The sequence below is a fragment of the Xyrauchen texanus genome, chromosome 18 (assembly GCF_025860055.1).
Source record: "Xyrauchen texanus isolate HMW12.3.18 chromosome 18, RBS_HiC_50CHRs, whole genome shotgun sequence".
NCBI lineage: Eukaryota > Metazoa > Chordata > Actinopteri > Cypriniformes > Catostomidae > Xyrauchen > Xyrauchen texanus.
This window is the reverse complement of record NC_068293.1, coordinates 42,881,905-42,905,892: the sequence shown is the minus strand read 5'-3', so window position 1 is coordinate 42,905,892 and position 23,988 is coordinate 42,881,905. Positions and strand designations below refer to the sequence as shown.

Here is a 23,988-nt window from a genome sequence, read left to right as displayed (position 1 = left end):
TTTACTCAACCGTTTGCAATCCAGATGTGCATGATTTACTTTCTTCTGCAGAACACAAATTACGATTTAAGAAGAATATTTTAGCTCTGTAGATCCTCGCAATGCAAGTGAATGGGTGCCAACATTTTTAAGCTCCAAAATCCACTTGAAGGGAGTGCAAAAGTAATCCATATGACTCCAGTGGTTAAATCCATGTGTTCAGACACGTTATGATAGGTGTGGGTGAGAAAGAAATCAATATTTAAGTCATATTTTTTTAATCATAAATTCCCTTCCCTGCACAGTAGGTATGTATGATGAATGTGAATCACCAAAAACAGAAGGAAAAAGTGTAAGTGAAGGGAAAAGGACTTTAAATATTGATCTGATTTTCACCCACACCTATTACATCACTTCAGAAGATATAACCACCAGAGTCGTCTGGAGTACTTTTATGCTGCCCTTGTGTGGATTTTAGAGCTTGAAAATGTTGGCACCCATTCACTTGCAATGTGTGGACATTCAGAGCCGAGATATTCCTCTTTAAATCATCACAAACATGTTGAGCAGATGAAAGAAAGTCATGCACATCAGGGATGGCATGAGGGTGAGTAAATGACGAGATAATAATTTTTTTTTTGGGTGAACTAAACCTTTTAGTATTTTAAATGGGGTGTATAAACACACTATGTACGTTACTTTTTTCCAATGCAAGACAGATAGATAGTTTTCGATAGATCTTTTAACCAATGTTTAATTGAGGGATGTGCTATATCCTTCCAGTATACCACAACTAACCTTCTTGCAAGTACCAGCCATATATCAATCATTTTAGTTTGGTAGCTTGCCAAAGATGGACTTTCAGGGTTTAAGCTCAAAACACAAATTTTGGGAGATAATGGAATGGGTCTGGAAATTATATCGGAGATTAGTTCTAACTTCCAAAATGCCATATGGTCCCATATACAATGGAATAGCGAACCCTTATGTGTTTGACAGTTGATGCAGAGGTCTGGGTTATTAGGGTTAACCTTGTTAATCAGTTCCAGAGTGACATCCTCATAATCCTGTTGAATTGGGTCATTTTAAATCTAGTGTTAATGGACAAACTTTGGGTCCTGATACATATTTGTGTCCATTCTAAATCTGGAAGATCCCGTTTCAAATCAACACTCCATACTTCTCTCTTTGAATTGGATAATTCTTTGGAGCCGTCCAGTAGTTTATTAGAAAATAAAGAAATCTGCCATACTTTTTTTACTTTCATAGTACATTAACTCTTCAAGCTCTGTTATTGAAAGTCTTATTAAAGGGTAACTAAACCCTAAACCAACTTTTTTTAGTTAATGATCTGTAAGAATGGGGCTTTATTAGTACTGGTCATTGATTGAAGTAATTGAATGGTCATTGATTGAAGTAACATTCTGATAAGTACTTACATTGTGAGTGGTGGTGGCGTAGTGGCTAAAGCACAGGTCTGTTAATCAGCAAGGTTGCTGGTTCTAACCCCACGGCCACCACCATTGTGTCCTTGATGAAGACACTTAACTCCAGGTTGCTCCGGGGGGATTGTCCCTGTAATAATTGCACTGTAAGTCACTTTGGATAAAAGCATCTGCCAAATGCATAAATGTAAATTTACTTATCAGTAGTGGTCAATCAATATGTCACCAAATATCGACATCTGCCGGTAAATTTTCCCGTTTGGACATTTTTTTTTTTTCTCTTGAGGGCGCCGAAAAGTTCCTGCCTGCTTGCATGTGAAGCGTCTGAGACATGTAAAAGACCAGTCATGGTTCGTTTTGTTGTTACATGCCATCGTGTTACTACAACAATAGACAAATGTGCAACACAGTGTCATTTAAACTGTCCGCATATCAGAGCCACGGCAGACGCGTTTGAGCAAATAATGTTAATTTCATTCACCTCTCTTACCTCAACAGTTCCCTGTAACTTTTAAGTGTCTTGTTTAATGATAAAAAGGCAATTATCAATAAAACCAATATCATATACCATCTGCAAATATGCACATATCTCATTTAAACAGATGTAATAAACCAACCTCACAAAACTTGAGCAGATCCAGCATCCTTTGGAGCGCTCATTTATTAACCTCTAAAGCACTTATTCTAACAGTTTCTCCTCAGCAGATCCCTTTAGTTTTTCTAATGATAAAAGCCAAATATCAATAAAACTTCTATTATATATATTCTGCGAATATGCTGATATCTTGTTTAAAAAGATGTCATTCATGAACCTCACCAAAATCGAGCGTTTTCTTGCCGTCGAGCGCTCCTCTAATATCTCCCTCTGAAGTGCGTAATCTGTCAGCCAGAATCAAAAGCGTCAGAATCAGGATCAAAAGTTCCTCTCTTTCACAAATCATGACTATCCATCTGTGACAATCCAAGCACGCGATACAGGCCATTTAAACTATCAGGAGATGGATCCGCATGAGCGCTTTGAGGACAGTTTCAAGGCTGTGTCCGAAACAAGGAAAATGCTGCCTCCGGAGGCTGTATACGGAGGTACAATGAAAATAAGGTGCTTTTCAAACTGTTCGGAGACCAGTCAAGAGTTCATTCATTCAAAACAGCTGTCAGTTAAGCCATTAACTGATTAGGCAGCAAGGTAGCAAGTCAGCTACCTACGTTTTCAGATGCAGCCCAAAGTAAAAGCACTTCACGTGTGCTATAAGTAAAGGTCTTTTTCACTATGCACTGCATGCACAATTGGTTTGATTCAATATTTTTGGAGTAAATAAGATTGCTAACATGGACATGCCATCCATGGTTGCTGGTCTACTGTGTGTACCGTTATTTCCTTCATAATTTATTAATTTCTTCATGTGCAAATAAATTACTAAAATTTGATGACTGAACAGATATCTTAAGAAACGTATATCTACAATTTAAAATACAATATAATTTTTTTTTTTGTGAAATTGAGAAAATATATTGCTAAAGAATTCAATATAATTATTATTTATTTTTTTTGTTGCAATTTTGTTTATTTAATATTAAATTATGTGATATATCGGGACTTTATCAGCCTATGGCCACCCTGCTCTCTGGATCAGCATCGGCCATTAAAAAACCTATATTGGTCGACCACTACTTATCAGAGTTGGGAGGTATTTTCTAGTCTTGAAACTAAAATCTGTGCTTTGATCTTTGCATCCTGTTAAGCAAAGAAATTGGATTAAATGACCTGCTTTCAGTTGGAGATTTGTAGGCTTCAATATTAGCATGATTAAAGCACATCTTGGTGTGGGTGGCAAAAAGCCATTTCGGAAAGACTCGTCATACATATCCTACAGAGGACCTACCGGTTTGTCTTTTTTAAAGCTTGTAAACAAATCGGCAGCCCATCTGCTCTTGCCGATTTGCCACTTTTTAGATTCGTTATAGCATCTAAAATGTCACCTTCAATATTGTCTTCTAAAGAGTATTTATCTTCTTCTGATGAGTGTGTAATCTGCAGTTCATTTAAAAAACGTAATTGGTCGCCAACAGCATCCGAAGATTCTGACTCGTATAAGGTTTGATAAAATTGGGCAAAAGTATTATTTGTCACTAAAGGGTCAACCATTATGTCTCCATTTGGAGTTAAAATGCTGATGATAGCTTTCTCAGCCTCTAACTTTTTAATCTGGCTTGCCAATAATTTCCCTCCTTTCTCACCATGTTCGTAAAATGGCTGCTTTAACCTTATTAAACCATTTTCAGCTTTAAACATGGACAATTATATTGAGCTCTGAGTCTTAATAATTCTTGATGAATAGTGGCCAATTTATCTGAATGGGCCTCCCCCACTGCTCGTTTAATTTCTTGTTCCAAGAATTGTAATTGCAAATTAAGTTTATTGGTTTTAAAACTTGTATAGCCAATTATCTGTTCTCGAACAAACGCTTTGAATTCATTCCCATCTTGTGGATGATGAAGTCTAATCTGTGTTCTCTTTAAAATAATAGTCTTATCTGTTTTCCAATAAACATTTGAATGTCTTAATCGCACAGGCATTTTGGATGTAATCGCCAACGGTGGTCGATGTTTTCATTTGTTGCCTTGTATTTAAGTGAAACTGGTTTGTGATCTGAGATGACGATAGAGTTGTATTCGCAGTCCGACACATTTGGGAATAGATCATTTGAAATTAAAAAATAATCAATACAAGAATGTCCCTTCGTTACCGTAGAATTGCATGAATATGATCTTTTATTAGGATTTAGTCTCCTCCAAGGGTCACACAAATTGAGTTCTTTCATAAAAACGTGTAGTTTTTTCCTATTTTGTGAATGAGCGGTATCTAAGCCAGTGGAACGATCAAGATTGGGCGAAATTGTGCAATTGAAATCTCCTGCTATTACTAGTTTGCCTGAAAAAGAAGCTATTAATAAAAACTATTTTCAAAAAAGCTTTGGGAGTCCAAATTAGGGCCATAAATATTGACCATTTATATATAAATATTGAACACCCTCTCGTTGAATATGGAGCCTTGAATAAGTAAATGGTGTTCCTCTGTATCCGATATGGTGTGTGATATTTGAATAAGGACAGATTTATGAATTAGAGTAATGACTCCCCTAGAACTCGAAGAGAATAAGGCTGAAAACACTTGACCTTGCCAGTGTCTGCATATTGGTTACGTATTATTAGACAATAAGTGGCATTCTTGCTGGAAAACAATTGACGATTTAAGATTTGTATTTCTGGTCATTACTTATAGCCCTCTCGCAATCCACAAGGTTATTTTTATGTTCAACTGAAATCCTGATCACTTCACATCTACTCCGATGTCTCCCAGCCTGATTTATATGAGAAATGAAAAGCCCCAAAATTGGAAAATTATATATTGATTAGATGCTATCCTCAGCATTGGTGCCCCAAACCTTCCAGCACCAACATAATGTCCCCCCGAACCTGCTGCGAGTAGCGAAAATCCTCTACTCGTATACAAGAACCCTAAGCTGTTCTGCTCCCACACTCAACAAAACAACAAAAATGTAGCGAGACATTCCCAAGTGAAAAAATATTAATGGTATAAGAACATACTGTCAAACAAATTGAAGTTATTAGGCATACCTCAGAGGGAAGATACTTGCTCTACCAATATTTTAGGTATCACCACATCTTAAACCAACGTATCATTTGTTAAAATAAACCAAAAAGCTTAAATACCAGTTCAGGCAATCGCAGCCAAATTTGCGAACTTAACTCTGACGTGCATCGATTTTTCTGTATACAACCTGTTCACACAGCACAGCTTAACTATCTGTACTTTTTATCTTCCGAACAAAAGTTTCAACCTCCGCAGGGCTCTCGAAGATGTGGTCACGGACTTCATGTGTGACACAAAGCTTCACCGGGAATATTATTCCATATTGAATGTTCAAGGCTTTTAGCTCCTGTTTAATGCCAAAGTACTGCCGTCTCTTAGCATGAGTCTCTCTTGCAGTATCCTGGAAGAACGTTACTTCTTGTTTAACATACATCACCTTCCCTTTGGGCCAAACAGCTTTCTATATTCTGTCCTTGTCTCTTGAGCTCTAGAAGTGTACAATGAGGATCCTGGCGAAGTTGCGATCTCGTTGGCCCTGTAAGCGATGGGCTCTTTCAACAGTGACCGGGTCAGGAAGCAGGTCCTTGCCCAAAACTTCAGGCAACCAGCACTCCAAGTTTATCGCATTTAGACCCTCAGCGCCGTTAGGTAGGTTAATGAGGCTCCTTTAAGACTAGAGCAGCACTGTCATGGCATCATGGAGTGTGGGGAGTACTGGCATAGTGTTGTAAGACAATAAACTTGATTCAGTAGTTAAGAACGATGCAGTGGGAGAGGGGTATGGTGAATATGAAAAGTGTGTGTTGTGTACTGGGAAGAGGAAAATTAAATTAATATTAGTGATGGAGTGCAGAAAGCTTGAAAATAGCCAGTTATGGCAGAGATCGTGATAAAGGTTGAAATGATCGGTATCTGGATCAGTAACGGCCGATCATGTGACAAGAAGATCGGTGATCGCAATCGGCTGTAAAAATCATGATCGGAGCATCACTAGTCAAAACCGAAGTATTCTTTGGGCTTTAAACTGTAAGGAAAGCACGCCTTGACTATTTTTAACTTGATGTTTACTATGTTTTATTTCTTGATTGGTTGAATTGATGGTTGAATTGATGAATATAATAATGATTGAATAGAATGACATATTGGCTTGTTAACATGAGAGAAATGAAAGACCATAAAGAAGGTCAAAATTGTTATTTGGGTAACGTTTGTACAGGTATACAGAAGTTGTCACCTATTCTTGACCTGTTAACGCAGACAACATATTGCAACGTGGCAACAGGCGAATAAGACAATGTTTGTATGGTACCCTTTTACTGGCACGTTGCAATGCATCAAAACTAAATTGCTCCCATTATAATCAATATAATTGTGATAAAGCTTTGGATTTGTAAAATCTTGCCACGTTATAAACAGTTTAAGTTTAACCCATTTCTATTGTCATATTGCCCAGACCTGGCTCCAAGTGAACATATAAAATAAACATTTTGAAAAGACCTGCTGAGGAACTAGAATTATCTGAACACCCAAGAGGTTCCTGTTAGCTGTGCATTGCTGTAACCACACACACACACACACACACACACACACACACACACACACACACACACACACACTTTGTGGTTTGGGAGCTCAGGTGTGTCCACGCAGCTCAGCCCAACTCTCACATTTCCAGACGAGTAAAATAAGAGCTTCATGGGAATAGTCATGATCCAGAACCACACTGATGACTGTGTCTGTTTACAAGACCTTGACCAGGCAACCGACATCAGACTCACTATCAGCCTCTCACCTCTTTTCCTCAAGGTTCATTTTATCACACTCATGGCTCCTCTTAACCCCGCCTCCCCCTGCCTGGGTGAATATGATTGACTAGCTGCTTCTCCCTTCACCACAGGTGAAAATAAAGCGACACAAATAGTGTGATTTGTTTCTTAAGAAATATCAAATATCTCATATGCACCGTTCCATCTGTTTGCTCTGCGACTAGAAGTGTCACTTGCTTGACGAGTCGTTAGGTGTGCGCTCTGTCCCAATGAGCGAGAGACCGGCAATGAGCAACAGCCAATGAAATAGAGAGAGATCGCAAGAGGAGAGAAAGACATTGGGAAGTAGGAGACAAAATATTTGGAAAATAAAAACATCAGATACGCCTCCCGAACCGGTCTCGTTGTTTTTTTCCACATTCTGTGCAAATCAGTGCAATAACAGGAGCGAGCCTATCTTTCATGTTGTTTGTTGATATGTTATCACGAATAAGCTCTATTGTTGCATGTGTTTGTGAATGAATTTCGGGATCATGGTTTCAGTCAGGGATGATAGTCGTGTGGTTGGTACACACAGTCTTTAAACAGTCCTGTAGTGTGCGGCATTATATCTCATCTGTGATCAACATTTGTAAAGCTATGGCCAGTTGTGCAGCTGACCAATACTGTTAGAGCGACAGCAGTAGGAACGCCTACTAGTGACACAGAGTACAGTGACTAGCGACATCTAGCGACAGAATTGCTGACAATATGATTGGGGCTTGCACTGATGCGTACGGATAGTCAACATACGGATACGGCACTATTCGAATGCCAAAATCACAATTCGGTTATTCTATTGGTCTAGAGGTCTTCAACCTGACCAGATCTCAACGAGTTCCGACAAATCTTTGGGTTTTCCGGCCGTTTTTTGGGTCTGTTTTTCAAGGAAAGGGCAGAATAATGGCTGTTCAAACATGTTTTTTATATACTCTTTAACACTGGACAGAACTGTTAAGCTGAATCTCACCGTTATTCTTTCAGTGTCTTGCACCGGATCGCCACATTTTTAGATGCCAAGTAAAGTAAAAAATAACTTTTTGAAATAATGTCTCAAATCACCTGCGTTATGTTTCATTCGTTGTGCTGCGCACTTCTGAAGTAGTTCCGGTTGCAAAGAGGATGTCATGTGACTGTTACATCATTAAACATGATTCCAGGTTATTTTTCACCAGCAAAGTTTCAGTGCTTGATAAATGGTAAAGCAGTGTTTTTTCCCTTTTGAATATAAAAATCAAAGCACCCCTTAGAGGCTATTTAACCACAGCAGTGTAACTCCACACACATGACAATACTTGCATTCGCTGCCTTACGGAAATGTGAAGCTGCTCGGGCAGAGCGCATATATGGTAAATGGTCTGCACTTATATAGCGCCTTTTTAACCTTAACGGTATTCAAAGCGCTTTACACTGTGACTCATTCACCCATTCATACAGACATTCATACACCAATGGCGGCAGAGCCGCCATGCAAGGTGCTAGCCTAACATTGGGAGCAACTTGAGGTTCATTGTCTTGCCCAAGGACACTTCGGCATGTGGGCCAGGATTCGAACCACCAACCCTGCGATTAGTGGCCGACTCGTCTACCAACTGAGTTATAATTTGAAGATCTATGTATTGTGCTGTTTAGGCTCATAGCTTACTGTGCACTTAATTTGCTGCTGACATTTTTATTGCAATAAACGTTCTTTTGTTCCCGATTCCTGATGAAAAACTGATTAAACTTTCCTAAAACCCTACTGTTAACCGAATGTTAAAAATTGTTACCGTGCACATTTCTAATGTGGACCAGACTTTATTTTGACAGTCAAAAGTATAGCTATGTGAGACTAGCTCAAATCAAATGGTTCCCTGATCTGTGGCTGTTGACAGGCTTCTTATGCCCAGCTGGCCAATTGGCATCCAGAGGCGTGACTGTTAGGACACCTCATTTCCTCTCTTTCTCTTGCAAGGTCTGGAGTGCAACACACTGGTGTCCATGACCTTGGAAATGCCTGTGAAAACGGAGTATAAAAGAGAGAAAAAAGAAAAGGTGAAATAAAGAAGCCAAACTATTAAGGGCTACATCATATTTGGCAGGGACCAGCAGTGATGTCAATCCTGAACAGCATTACTCTCTTATCGTAGCTCTGCCATTGGAGGCTGTACTTAAACACCACAGCTGATGAACACACACAGTATATCACTTTAACAGTATGGTAGAAATATCAGAAGAGGGACGCACTGCGATGAAATCACTCATTTGTTAGATATTTTCAAGTGTTTTGTTTTTTTGAGTCGCTCGTATGTTAGAAGGTTCTTTATGGCTGTTAGTTGCCATGGGGATTAGGGCTGGGTGATGTAGATAAATGGTGATATGTTTTGGCCTTTTGATGATATGTGATATATATCAAGATTTTAAAGTTTTTTTTTTCAATCAGAGGAACATTCATTTCAACCAAATATTAGATTTTGACAAATAGTGGATTTTGCTGCTATCTAGAACTAATGCCTCCTACACACTACACAACTTTCAAAGACGTCAGATCGTGGTACTGTTCATAGTACACAACTGTCTGTCTTGTCATGGAAGTTGTAGCGTTTTCAAATTACACCAGGAATCGGCGACAGAGGTGAACACATTACAGACTTTTCATTATTTCACTATTGACGTATCCCCGACGACTCTGCCTGGACTCCAAATTACGTTTCACAACAGAGTACATGCCAGAAGTGATACGATATCCGAAAGCAAATGCATGATCATATGTTATGCATTTCAGAATATGATGTTTATGTTTTTAATCATATGTTTTATTGGTTACAATATGAAAAAGTACCTCCTACTGTAAAATCTAGATATTTGCTGACCTGACTGTCCAAGAGAATTGGCAATTTCTCTCCAGCTCTTCTCTTTCTTCACTCGGTTGTGGGACAGTTCAGAGGAAACATCAAATAGGCGCTGGTGCTCCTGCCAATGTTCCACTAATGTTTCCTCCAATTCTTCGGTCCAATGAGACTTTCTTGATACCGCAGCCATGCTAGTTGATGTTCTGTTGCAGGTACATCAGGACTCCTCCCACTGAAACTTCCCGTGCCCCGTTTCTTGCTCTCCCATTGGCTGTAGGTCAACGCTGCAGTTGTATTCAGTCAAAACATATTTCACATTGCACGACTTGGAATCGCAGATGGGTCCAGATATTTAACAATAAATGGTAAATGGTCTGCACTTATATAGCGCCTTTTTAACCTTAACGGTATTCAAAGCGATTTACGCTGCGACTCATTCACCCATACACACACATTCATACACCAATGGCGGCAGAGCTGCTATGCAAGGCACTAGCTTGCCATTGGGAGCAACTTGGGGTTCAGTGTCTTGCCCAAGGACACTTCGGCATGTGGAGTCGTGTGGGGCGTGATTCAAAAGATTAGTGGCCGACCCGCTCTACCAACTGAGCCACAGCCGCCCCATATAGATTTCTCGCTGAAATTGGCAAAGCGTCTGCGATTCTCTCAAATCGCACATTTGATAGTTCGTACATTGCGATCGTCGCTCATGTGAGCGAGCTCCGATTTGCCTACGAATCGTGTAGTGTAAACTCTGCATAAGGTGGTAGAAAAGGCAGATAACCGATTAATCGGCCATTATCTTCTCAAATGGTCTTATAGAATGTAAAATCAGTCTTTCCTTACTATATGCAAACACAGAGGTTGCAAGAGTACAAAATGAACAAAATCCAAGATGCAGTTTATTGTGATTGTAAAATCCCAATAATAACAAGAAAATATTAAGATTTGGTACATTATGTGGCTCTTTTAACTATAATCAAGCCCCAAATGCACAAGGGACTCTTATTTTGAAATGACAGTGATTTACCTCTGTTAAAATGTTCTATATCTAAGTATTTATCAAATTAAGGTTTTTATATCCTAAATATTCACCAGATTAAGGGTTTTGTGTATATAATGTACGTGAATGTGTATATTTCACCAGATGAAGTTTGTCCTTCCTAATTCCCATCTGTAGCTACAGGCCCTATGAACCGTTTGGCATGATTATTCGTGCGTCTGTGTTAACCACTAACAAGGTCTTTCCCTCATTGTCTCTGTATGTTAGTGTGTTTCACACACATTGTGTGTATGATTGAATAGTCTCTCTGCTGTTTAGAGGCCACAGTGAACTACTGACCTCATCGTCTTTGTGCTCTTTCTCTCTGGAAGAGAATGGAGATGGTGGATAATGGCTTTTCTGATTCAGATTCACCGGTTAACTTTTCTCCAAATGTGGCGGCTCTGTGGGACAGGGCGGAGATGTTGCATTAGTGTCTTTCTGGGGCAGTTTCACGGTTCACACCGAGAGAACCCTGTCAAGAGTTAGAATATTATTTGGTGTCTATATATGAGAATTATGCCACTGATAATTTACAAATGCACAAGGAAACTTAAGCAATTTACATTTTGCTAGTACATGTTTTGTTTCTAAAGCTGGGCTATATAAAATATTCACAATATATATATATATATATATATATATATATATATATATATATATATATATATATATATATATACATACATACATACATACATACATACATACATACATACATACATACATACACAATTAATTAGTTTGCAATATAAATTTAAGCAGTGGTGTGAATATCACCATGAATTTGATGCACTTTTTCTTTAGCCATTAAGTTTTCTAAAGATTGTCATTAGATTCATTTTGCGATTTCTCCTTGTCTTACAATCTACGAGTATGAGAGTGTTAAGACAGATGTTTTAATCAACTTGGCAACCCAATGACTTTTTGGTTGAAATGATGGTTTCCTCTGGTAAAAAAAAAGTCACTCTTTCTAACTATTTCAGGCCAAATACATAAATGGAGAACTATATGTATTGAATATTGTCAAATTGCTGAGAAATATTGAGATTGAATATATTTTAGCTATACTGCCCCACCCTATTTGTTTCTAATTATGTCTAATGAAGTATTTTTATGAACTTGCTGTATAATTGGTGGCCATTAGTGTTGAAGGGTACCTCATTGCATCTTATAGTAGTTTACAAATGGGATTATATGGTGTGAGGTTGCTGCACTTTGCACTTTGGTTTCATGAAGCCAAAGGGTTTATCGGAGTAAATTTTTGCATCTACAGCACTTCATGTTTTGTCAATACGTGCTTTGATCCTTAAGGAAACTGCTGCAAGACACGTTTCTTAATTGCCCACTGTGGATGTCGCAGCCTGTGAATAAAGACATTTTTAGCAGCTATGCATAATTACTATACATACTGTACATGCATGGGTAATCCAGATTATAGAAAACATTATTAGAGGTAAAAATATATTTCTCAGTTACTGAATTATTGTTAGATATGATGCATTAATATAGATTTGATGCTGCCGGGTTTTGACTGAGAAGCAGATATGTAATTATAATTATACTTTACTGTTAATTAACTGTTTTCTTGTTATGATTTCTATGCTGATAAATCCACCACACAGGAAAATAATTAACTGCTTATTTTAGCTTTCCTTGATGATGCAAGTGGCTTATTTTGGGCATGTTTTTCCAGACCTGATGGCTTGTTTCTCTTGTGAGATCTGGCTACACTGCATTTGGTATTTCACCCACCCATTAGAACAGAGTACTGTCATTTTAAAGAGAAAGTTATTAACCTTTCTTTTATTTCATTCTAACCATTTGGAAACTTCTGAACTGGAATGAAAAAAAAAAATGCCATTTTTGCTCCTAACGAACCGAAATTAAAAACATTTAGTTTTTAGTCTCTGATCTCCAGTGAAAGCGGTTGATATGAGACTTCCTGATGTCCAGTCATGCAGTTGTGCTTTTGTTCTCCAGACCCTCACTGAACTCTGCCTAATGATCTGTGTAAATGCCACTCAAAATGACTCCCAATGCATTACCGTGGCAACAGTCAACCAACTGTTGCTCCATACAAGAAGCAGGAGGTGGTTACTCACAGTAGCGACTCTTTAGTGGTCAGTGGAGGCTCAGTGGTTAAGGCCCTGGGTTACTGACCAGAATGTTAGGGGTTCAAGCCCCAGCACCGAAATGATGCCACTGTTGGGCCCTTGAGCAAGGCACTTGACCCTATCTGCTCCTGGGGCGCCGTATCATGGCTGACCCCTGCGCTCTGACCCCAGCTTGGCTGGGATATGCAGAAAAATGTCACTGTATATGTGCAAATATAATATGTGACAAAATAAAGGCTTCTGCATCTTCTCTTCAATGCCACGCACGAAACAAATCTATTTATAACTCCAGATCCCATCTGATATTTCTCAACTAATTTCTTTTCAATGTTTTGTCAGTGGAATGATCCAAAAAGTCTTTAAATGACAGGACAACCCATTGAAGGAGACTGTATGTTTATCCCTCACAGCCTCGTTGTCATTCCCATCAAAAATCAAAGATGGCGCTGCTGTGAATAATGTAACCATGAATCTCATGGGGTTGAAGTTTGTGCTACAAAAGCCATAATTTTATTTATTGGTCTGACAAACATTTAGGTTATTGCTCTTTTTTATGGTTCAAGCATCTTCAAATTTTGCTGAAGAGAGGTATTTTTTAAATCATGTTTTTTTCTCCATAGGCATAAAAAAATGCCTTGGACCAAACCATATTGATCTGAAGCTAAAAAGTTTAAATATGTTGGAAAAGACTGTGTACTTCAATTTTACTGTCATTGTGAGTTATTGCATAGGCCTTTGCATCGGTCATTGACTACACGTTTTTTAAGATTGTGAGACTCGATTATGTCATTTGCATATTATTGCACAAAATGAGTTACACTTTTGAAAATGAAAGGCGCCCATACCATCTGTTGAGCTCTAAAGTGGCTTAAAACAAGAGGTAATCTCTGTTTTTACGGTCACTTCTCACAGCTTATTTGTCTTATTGTAAGTTAATCTTTTAGAAATGTTCTTAGAAGCAAGGTTTAAGATGTTAACCAAGGCCAATCACTAGAATTTCATCTTAAAACCTGTTATTCCTTTACACTTCCTTGTAGATGCTGCTAAAAGAATTAACTAAAATGTTTTACTTCTGTATGCCACACATCACAAACCACAATGAAGTTCTCATCCATCACTGTAACATGTTTTTAAAGGGGTCATGACATCATTAATTACATTTTCCTTGATCTTTTGACATATAAGAGGTCATTGTATTATAAAAACAAACTATGTTTCAGAACTCAAAACTTCCTCACGGCAAAAAGAGCATTTGTTGAAACCAAGCTGCCAAAACTACTCTAACAGTTAAAAAGGATAGGCAAAGAGGAGGCAGGAACCGGCTGAACAGTAAACCTAAGGTTTAATGATATAAATGAACTTAAAATAACATAAACATGTGCAGTGCGGCTGCTTGCGTCTCTCTCTCTCTCTCTCTCTCTCAAACTGGCACCTCTGACCTGCCCTTCTCGCTCTCCCACTGATCAGCTGATTCAGCACCGGCCTGGGCCATGCCCTCCTTGTTACTCCTCCCCCACCTGATTCAGGCCGGGGCACCACCGGCTATGAATCAGGCGCGATTATCATAAACTACTTTTCACGCTGGTCCTCACACAATGCTATCTTATGACATCTAAACACTATTACTACATCGCATGATTTTAACATTTGCAGTACATACACCACTACATTTACAAGCTTATTTACATTTATGCATTTGGCTGACGCTTTTATCCAAAGCGACTTGCTGAGCCCTTATTACAGGGACAATCCCTCCGGAGCAACCTGAAGTTAAGTGCTCAAGGACGCAATGGTGGTGGCTGTGGGGATTGAACCAGTAACCTTCTGCTTAACTTAAGCTTGTTCAAATGCAATCAATTTGTGCGCTAGCTCAACTGATATACACGTTGCACTTTTGATGTAAAGGAGCGGGGTACGAGTCCTGAAGAGCACACAAGTCCACACTTGAGCAACAAATGTGTTTTCATCTCATATTTGCTTTTTCTAACACTATTGGTCAGGTTTAGGTTTAGGTAGAGAGGTCAATTTTGTTGATGTACAGTGCATCTGGAAAGTATTCACAGTGCTTCACTTTTTGTTATGTTACAGCCTTATTCCAAAATTGATTAAATTCATTATTTTCCTCAAAGTTTGTTTGAAATCTTTGCAAATTTACTGAAAATAAAAAAACGAGAACCAAACCACATGTACATAAGTATTCACAGCCTTTGCCATGACACTCAAAATTGAGCTCAGGTGCTTCCTGTTTCCACTAATAATCCTTGAGATGTTTCTACATCTTGATTGGAGTCCACCTGTGGTAAATTCAGTTGATTGGACATGATTTGGAAAGGCACACACCTGTCTATATAAGGTCCCGCAGTTAACGGTGCGTCAGAGCACAAACCAAGACATGAAGTCCAAGGAATTGTCTGTAGACCTCCGAGACAGGATTGTATCGAGGCACTGATCTGGGGAAGGGTACAGAAGCATTTCTGCAGCATTGAAGGTCCCAATGAGCACAGTGGCCTCCATCATCTGTAAATTGAATACGTTTGGAACCACCAGGACTCTTCCTAGAGCTGGCCACCCGGCCAAACTGGGCGATCGGGGGAGAAGGGCCTTAGTCAGGGAGGTGACCAAGAACCCGATGGTCACTCTGACAGAGCTCCAGCATTTCTCTGTGGAGAGAGGAGAACCTTCCAGAAGAACAACAATCTCTGCAGCACTCCACCAATCAGGCCTGTATGGTAGAGTGGTCAGACGGAAGCCACTCCTCAGTGAAACACACATGACAGCACACCTGGAGTTTGCCAAAAGGCACCTGAATGACTCTCAGACCATGAGAAACAAAATTATCTGGTCTGATGAAACAAAGATTGAACTCTTTGTCCTGAATGGCAAGGGTCATGTCTGGAGGAAACCAGGCACCGCTCATCACCTGGCCAATACCATCCCTACAGTGAAGCATGGTGGTGGGAGCATCATGCTGTGGGGATGTTTTTCAGCCGCAGGAACTGGGAGACTAGTCAGGATCGGGGGAAAGATGAATGCAGCCATGTACAGAGACATCCTTGATGAAAACCTGCTCCAGAGTGCTCTGGACCTCAGACTGGGGCAAAGGTTAATCTTCCAACAGGACAACGACCCTGAGCACACAGCCAAGATAACAAAGTAGTGGCTATGAGACAACTCCATGGCCCAGCCAGAGCCCAGACTGGAACCCGATTGATCATCTCTGGAGAGATCTGAAAATGGCTGTGCACCGACGCTCCCCATCCAACCTGATGGAGCTTGAGAGGTCCTGCAAAGAAGAATGGGAGAACCAACCCAAAAATAGGCGTGCCAAGCTTGTAGCATCATGCACAAAAAGACTTGAGGCTGTAATTGGTGCCAAAGGTGCTTCAACAAAGTATTGAGCTGATTTTTTTATTTTTAATAAATAAAAGATTTCCAACAAACTTCTTTCACGTTGTCATTATGGGGTATTGTTTGTAGAATTTAAACAATTTTGGAATAAGGCTGTAACATAACAAATGTGGAAAAAGTGAAGCGCTGTGAATATTTTCCGGATGCACTGTAAAAATCTATAGAGCATAAATCTTAAACCCAAATGTTTGGGAGAACATGTAGCACTCTTTTAGCGCCACACAGTGGACATTTCACCTCGGATCTACCGCGATACGTGTAAGGACCCATGTGTCATTTTGCCAAAATGTTGCCACAGTCAGGTCATTTTCGTGATCAGGCTTTTAAAATGAATTGTGGGTGTGGTTTGAACGGTGACGTTCTTTATTTACTATTGTGCATGCAGTCAGAGGAGATTTGAGCTAGTTATGTTATAACTTAACATTAAAATGGATACATTTTTGAGCCTATGTCTCCGAGGCTGTACACTTTTGTACATGATGCTCAACACAAACTTCCCTTCTATACACTCTGTACTTTCTCATATATACATGAGGGTAGGGCATCACTCTGGCCTGAATTTATTTCCCCATACCAGCTGAAATTGAGCGTTTATGAAGAGAGCTGGAAATTGTCATGCCCTCTGAATCTCTTTGCCCTTGGGGCCACTGGGAAAGAAATTCCAGACTGTTCTGCCAGGCTTAGCTGTGACTATAGATGTCTGTCTGTCTTGTGGCATCCCATCGTATTAACTTCCTAATATGTTCCCATGAAGGATATTTCAATGACATGCTCTTGGCCGCAATGTCTCAAGCAGAATTGAAATATTTTCTGCAGAGTGAATTTGGCTTAACACTAAGCAAGACAACTTGTTCCAAAACACAGCAAGCTGCATACACAGACAAGATTTTAAAGAAAAATGTTGGTTATAAATGGATGTCATAAGGGAACTTTCTAATTTTTTCCCCTTGATGTCTATTTCTGAGTTGGCGTGACTCAAAATTATCGCGAAACTGAGAAACGCACTAATAAAGACTCTTTTAGCCAAAACACGTCTAGCCGAGGACTCTCTCTGTGTGTTTGTGAATAGGATGCTGTGGTGTGTCATTAAGAGCTGGGGGCTGGTGTGTGAGTGTGTGTGAATGAGAGGGAATTTTTATGCACGGGTGTGTGTGTGTTAGAGCAAGCAAACGCACAAGACTGTGTTTGTGTGTGATGATTTTGATCCATATGGTTCTATTGTGAGCAAGTTGAAAGAGTTTGATAACATGCTGTGTAATCCATACACAACCATGAACTTGCTGCACTCAAATCGATTCATCACGATCTGTCCCCGTCTTGTTCTCGTCCTCGTTAGTTTTCATTTTCATTCTTTTTATTCTCATTCTTGTTTTCGTTCTCATTCTCTTTTGCATTGTCATTCTTTCCGCCTTCGTGTTGTCATTTTAACTCATTCACATTCCCATGCTTGCTATCTCTTTCACGTTTGCATTCTCATTCTTTCTCGTTTTTTTGTTGTTTGCATTCTCACTTTTATTCTCATTCTATTTTGTTCTTATTCTTTCTTGTTTGTTTTCTTATGCTTTGCTTTTTCTTTTTTGTGTACAGTCTCATTCTTATTATATCTCATTTGTGTTCTCATTCATTCTCTCGTTTGCGTTCTCATTTCTCGTTTTAGTTGTTCGTTATCATTCTTTTCATTCTCATTCATTCTTGTTTTGATTTTCTCATTCTTGTTTTGATTTCTCTTTCTTTCTGGTTTATGTTTTCTTATTTTTTCCTCATTCTCTTTCTTGTTCACATTCTCAATATTTCGTTCTTGTTTGCATTCTCATAAGCTTTATTGTTTGTTTTCTTTCCCTCCTTTTTCTCCACCTTCCTTTCTCTTCTTTCTATTTTCTCTCACCATCTCTGGCCTTCAGATCCTCTTCTGTTGCTTCTCGAAGGTTTCAGTCTCATTTAATTTCTATGCGTGCTGCAGTGAATCAATTCTGTAGATGTAACCAAGATAATCTGCATGAATTTTTCCAAGATGGTCTGGCTGATGTCTCTCTCACACACACACACACACACACACACACACACACACACACACACACACACTGGTCTATCTATCATTATGAGGACTTTCCATAGACATAATGATTTTTATACTGTACAAACTATAGATTCCATCCCCTAAACCCAACACAGCCCCCTAAACCCAACACAGCCCCCTAAACCCAACACAGCCCCCTAAACCAACACAATCCCTAAACCCCAACATAGCCCCCTAAACCCCAACACAGCCCCCTAAACCAACACAATCCCTAAACCCAACCCTCACAGAAAACATTCTGCATTTTTACATTTTTCAATAAAACATTGTTTAATATGTTTTTAAGCTATAAAAAATTGTCCTCGTAAACCACATAAGCATAAACGTGCGCACGCACGCACACACACACACACACACACACACACACACACACACCCTACACGTCATTTTTGAACACATATTCTGTACACATGCAGTTGTGCCAATGATCATTAATTAATTGAAAAGTAATCCTGAGCTGACTAAATAAATAAATAGAAAGTATCAGCTCAAACACCCTTTTTGTTGCTGATACAATTACAATTGTGACACACACACACACACACACACACACACACACACACACACACACACACACACTATTCCGAAACCAGTGTAATGACACACTAAATTGTCAAATAAAAAAGCACATTAAAATCACTGTCTTTTTTACAATGTTGTTTAAGTGTATATTTACGACAAAACTGATTTAAATGGATAGTAAAAATATACTCGACCTAACACGCTGCCCTAAAACAAACACCAAATAAACGCTGCGGGACAGTAATTTACCATGTGTTCACTAACCTGTTCATTTGTTAATCAGTGCTTGGATTAGTTCAATAGCTGGAATTTGCTGGGGGCTTTAAAATGAATAAAGTACTTAGCTCTCACTTAGAGATTATATGTATTAAAAAGCAATCCTTGATCTAATCAGAGTCTTTCTAACGCAAAATCAATCTCAATTAAAACCTCAGTCAGAGTCGGTTAGGAAAGTCTAGATACGTTGTAATCAGTTGTACATTCAACAGAACAATTACATTTGGTTTCATGGAGCGCAGCTGAAATTGCAGGTCTTTTATATGCGGTCTGCTTTGGGCCCAGAGAGCAGATATAGGCTTAGTAAGTTTGCTTTAGCCTCACTCAAACTGTCTCTATTTTTCGATCCCTGTTTCAGTTTCATGTCGTTATTTTCTCTGTGCTTGTTGTTAATGACAGGCCAGTCCAGCTATCCGTCTAGCATGTGACTTGAAGAGTGTGTCCCTCTGTCTGTAAATGATCGTCTCAGTGTTGTGGTCTTTTGCTCGAAAGAGTGACTCAGAGCTTTCCCAAAAGAACTCGAGCTGAAATGTCAAGCTTGCTTTCAGCATTGTTTTGTCTCTGAACAAAAAGAGGCTTCAGAATGAAATTGAGTGCTGAGTGGACCAGTTTTTAATCTGAATGCTTTGAAACGTGCCTCCAGGACCATTCAATTTGACAAGTACAGGTTTGGGCCTTGAGTTTGACTTCCATTGGTGTATGAATGTGTGTGTGAATGGGTGATTGGGACACAGTGTAAAGCGCTTTGGTAACCTCTGAGGTTAGAAAAAAGCGCTATATAAGTGCAGACCATTTACCATTTCCAGCAGTAAATGTTGGACATCTCCTCTCCTCAACTTTGTCATTTTTCAGTCCTGCAGATAACAAAATATTTGTGGTAGAATTCATAGTTAATTTGGTGAATGTGACAAGTTTCTCTCTTCCATTCCTTCTTCCATGAAAGATTTACAACTGTTTGGGTAAGATGGTGTAAATGTTCTTTATAGCACAGCAGGGGTGGGCCAGTTACATTATCTCTCTCTCTCTCTCTCTCTCTCTCTCTCTCTCTCTCTCTCTCTCTCTCTCTCTCTCTCTCTCTCTCTCTCTCTCTCTCTCTCTCTCTCTAATAAATGTTTTCTGTTCTGGTGGTATGGTATAATTTGTTTTGGAATCAGTGCATCCCAGTTTTGACAGATAATTAGTTTCATTGGCACTTAAAGGCAAACTAGATATCTACAAGTCAAGAAGAATGTATATCATTTGTGTTATTTTGTAGTTCTGTCCTCCTATAATGATTTTAAATCAGTTGTGGCGTCCCAGGTCATCACCCTCGTCAGAATTCACACTGTACAGACACTTGTGTCCCCAGTGGGTGTTTAAAGAGAGCCTGCGTCCAGGACGGAGGTGTGACTGGGTCACGCTGACTTCCTGTTGTCTGGCATTCTTCATTGTTTAATCATATTTTATACAGTAGTCGTCTTTGTTTTGGTCATCATTGTGTGTGTGAGAGAGTGTGTGTGGGAGAACATAGAGATAGAGAGTTAGAGAAAGAGAGAGAGAGAGATAGAGAGATGTTGGCATTATTCAGAAAAGAACACCATTTCTCCAGAAGCCTCTTCAGTATGTATACGTGTGTACAACATGGTATATAACATTTTCAGTATGCATAGAATACCTACATATCCTGCTGCATTGGTCAAAATATGTAGTTTCTGATCCCAGAGCACACTGTATGGAAAACTACAGTATATCCACCATTCAATGCTCTTCCAACTCCAGTGTTTTGAATGAACCAGATGATAGAGTGGTGGTGGCGTAGTGGGCTAAAGCACATAACTGGTAATCAGAAGGTCGCTGGTTCGATCCCCACAGCCACCACCATTGTGTCCTTGAGTAAGACACTTAACTCCAGGTTGCTCCGGGGGGATTGTCCCTGTAATAAGTGCACTGTAAATTCGCTTTGGATAAAGTCGTCTGCCAAATGCATAAATGTAAATGTAATAACAAAACAACACATGCTGAATGAAACATACAGCCTGATGACAACAAACTGTCATGCTACTGGTTAATACAATGCTTTAAATTGTTTTTATTGTGTAAATAGTATGCAGTATTCAGTGTAACCTGCACAGTGTTCAGTAAGTAGTAAGCTAGCATTCCATTCCCAACATATCCGACGTTTATTGCTTTCTTTGAATTTTCCCAGAAGTCTCCAGTTGATTTGGCACAAAACAATGGCAGCTCATCAGAGTTAACAGGGAAGCAGCTGTTTTTTCATTAAACATTTACAAATGCTTAGCACAATAAAATAGAGAAAAAAGACAGCTAAACCCCCCCTCAAAAAGGGGGTTTGCATGTAATGAACATTGTTCGGCATTATTATTGAGCTTTAATGAGCCCTGCTAATTAGCTTTGCTCAGTTTTTGTTCTCTTGATAGTTTACAGTGAAAATCATTTATGGATTCTGCCACTCATTTTATTTTTAATCTAAACTGAATCCCAGCGGCTTTGTTTGTTTTGATTATGATTACCGTAAATGATCACTCTCTATCGGGTTCATTGTTGGAACACTGTCTGTCAACTAATGTAAACATGGGGACTATTAAGTTGATTATTTCCAATGTTTTTCAACCTATTAACAGAGTTTTTTTTTCTGCTTCATCCTTCTGTTCATGGTAGGGGTGGGCTGATTAATTGAATATTCATGATAAATACTGTATATGATGATTATTTGCTGCCAATATAAAATCAAGCAACATCCTGTTTATTGGGCCAAAGTTTTCTGAAGTCTGTGTCATTAGACTAGTTTCACATGTCTTCTTGTTTCGTGACTTGTATAAAAGTGTTAAGATGGAGATGTTTTCAAAGCTTCTCTGATTTAAACTTCAGTAGCCAAAACGACATCAGATATTAATTAATTGTACTTCTGCTGTACATCTGCTGTACAGCTGCTATACATCTGCTATACATCTGCTGTACATCTGCTGTACAGCTGGTGTACAGCTGCTATACATCTGCTGTACATCTGCTATACAGCTGCTTTACATCTGCTATACATCTACAAAGCTTTCTGAAGTCTGTGTCATTAGACTAGTTTCACATGTCTTGTTTCGTGACTTGTATAAAAGTGTTAAGATGGAGATGTTTTCAAAGCTTCTCTGATTTAAACTTCAGTAGCCAAAACGACATCAGATATTAATTAATTGTACTTCTGCTGTACATCTGCTGTACAGCTGCTATACATCTGCTATACATCTGCTATACATCTGCTGTACATCTGCTGTACATCTGCTGTACATCTGCTGTACATTTGCTATACATCTGCTGTACAGCTGCTATACAGCTGCTTTACATCTGCTATTCATCTGCTGTACATCTGCTGTACATCTGCTATACATCTGCTGTACATCTGCTATACAGCTGCTGTACATCTGCTGTACATCTGCTATACATCTGCTATACTTCTGCTGTACATCTGCTGTACATCTGCTATACATCTGCTGTACATCTGCTGTACATCTGCTGTACATCTGCTGTACTTCTGCTGTACATCTGCTGTACATCTGCTGTACATCTGCTATACAGCTGCTGTACATCTGCTGTACTTCTGCTGTACATCTGCTATACAGCTGCTGTACATCTGCTATACTTCTGCTGTACATCTGCTGTATATCTGCTATACAGCTGCTATACATCTGCTGTACATCTGCTGTTGGCCTCTTAGGAAATGCCTTCCGATACTTTTTCAAGCAAGCGCCAATTGGCGCCTGCAGCTGTTCGGCAGTACGCACTGTGCGTACCATGAGCGCTCCGACTGACCTGACTGACTGAAATATATACTCTCAGAATATTTCACCAATCATGAAATGTGCCCCATATTTCTGTTGGCACTTTAAAAGAACTAGCAATTCCCAATTTGCTAATGAATAATTCTTTCGAGTCTGTTCTTTTCAGTGAATTGACCAAACGGGCTTGCAAAATGATCTGAATAGATTCGTGATTCAGTACAATGCGCTCAGGGTGCTCTCTCACTGAATCATTTGGAGTGGTTTTTCACACCGTAAAACAGCGTCTGGATATTTACCTACTGTCAAATTAAACACAATGCTGTCTTTTGAGAGGAAACTTTGAGAAACGTCAGCTATTGCTGTGTCATGTGAACAAGGGGCTGTTCAAACTGAACGTGTTTTTGCGTTCGCTCGTGCTGTTTTTCAGCAACATTCGCTAGATGGATGTCTTTTGACAACTGCATCACATTTCACTGTGTTTTTAGCATCTCTCACTGCTGGAGCGCTGCATTTTTAGACGCTGTGTCATGTTAAAAAGACTTCTTCAGCTGATAAAAACACATCTCGAGACACCTGCGTTCTGCTCTATTTTTGTGGTGCGTTTTGCTTTTTTAGCATGAAAACGCATCCGTCTGAACGGTTACTGGAAGAATTGCTATAGGCAATAGTTACATGAGTGCTACTCATACTCGAGAAAATAAATAAATGCTTATTTTAAACTGAACGATTTGGTGTTAGTATTACAGTACCACCTGATGGATCTTCTCCGAATCTGCAGATGGGTTGGCAACTGTTGTCCAAGTCGACCGCAAACAACCAACTTATATAAACAGATAAACATCGGCCACTGCTATCGGTGAATGACATCGTATTTGCCGATAGGACGATGGCAGTCAACAAGGCGAATATCGGCTGATACTATGTTTGTCCAATAAATCAGTGCATCCAGAAAAATAAATGCCGTGCTGTTTTTTTACACCTCTCACACCTCTCATCCACACTAGAATGCAGTTTACTCAATAATAATCAAAAGCCATAAAGTGTTACAATTATCCCTGCTCTGCTTCTATTTTAATGTTCCTCGCTGTCTGGTTCCATGACTC

At 39.3% G+C, this 23,988-nt stretch overlaps 1 protein-coding gene across 5 annotated transcripts in view; it reads left to right on the top strand.

The window, feature by feature from the left end:
• The window catches only part of LOC127658658 (protein TANC1-like), a 260,584-nt gene that overhangs the window by 47,639 nt on the left and 188,957 nt on the right, over positions 1–23,988 (top strand). The gene's annotated exons all lie outside the window — the stretch shown is intronic.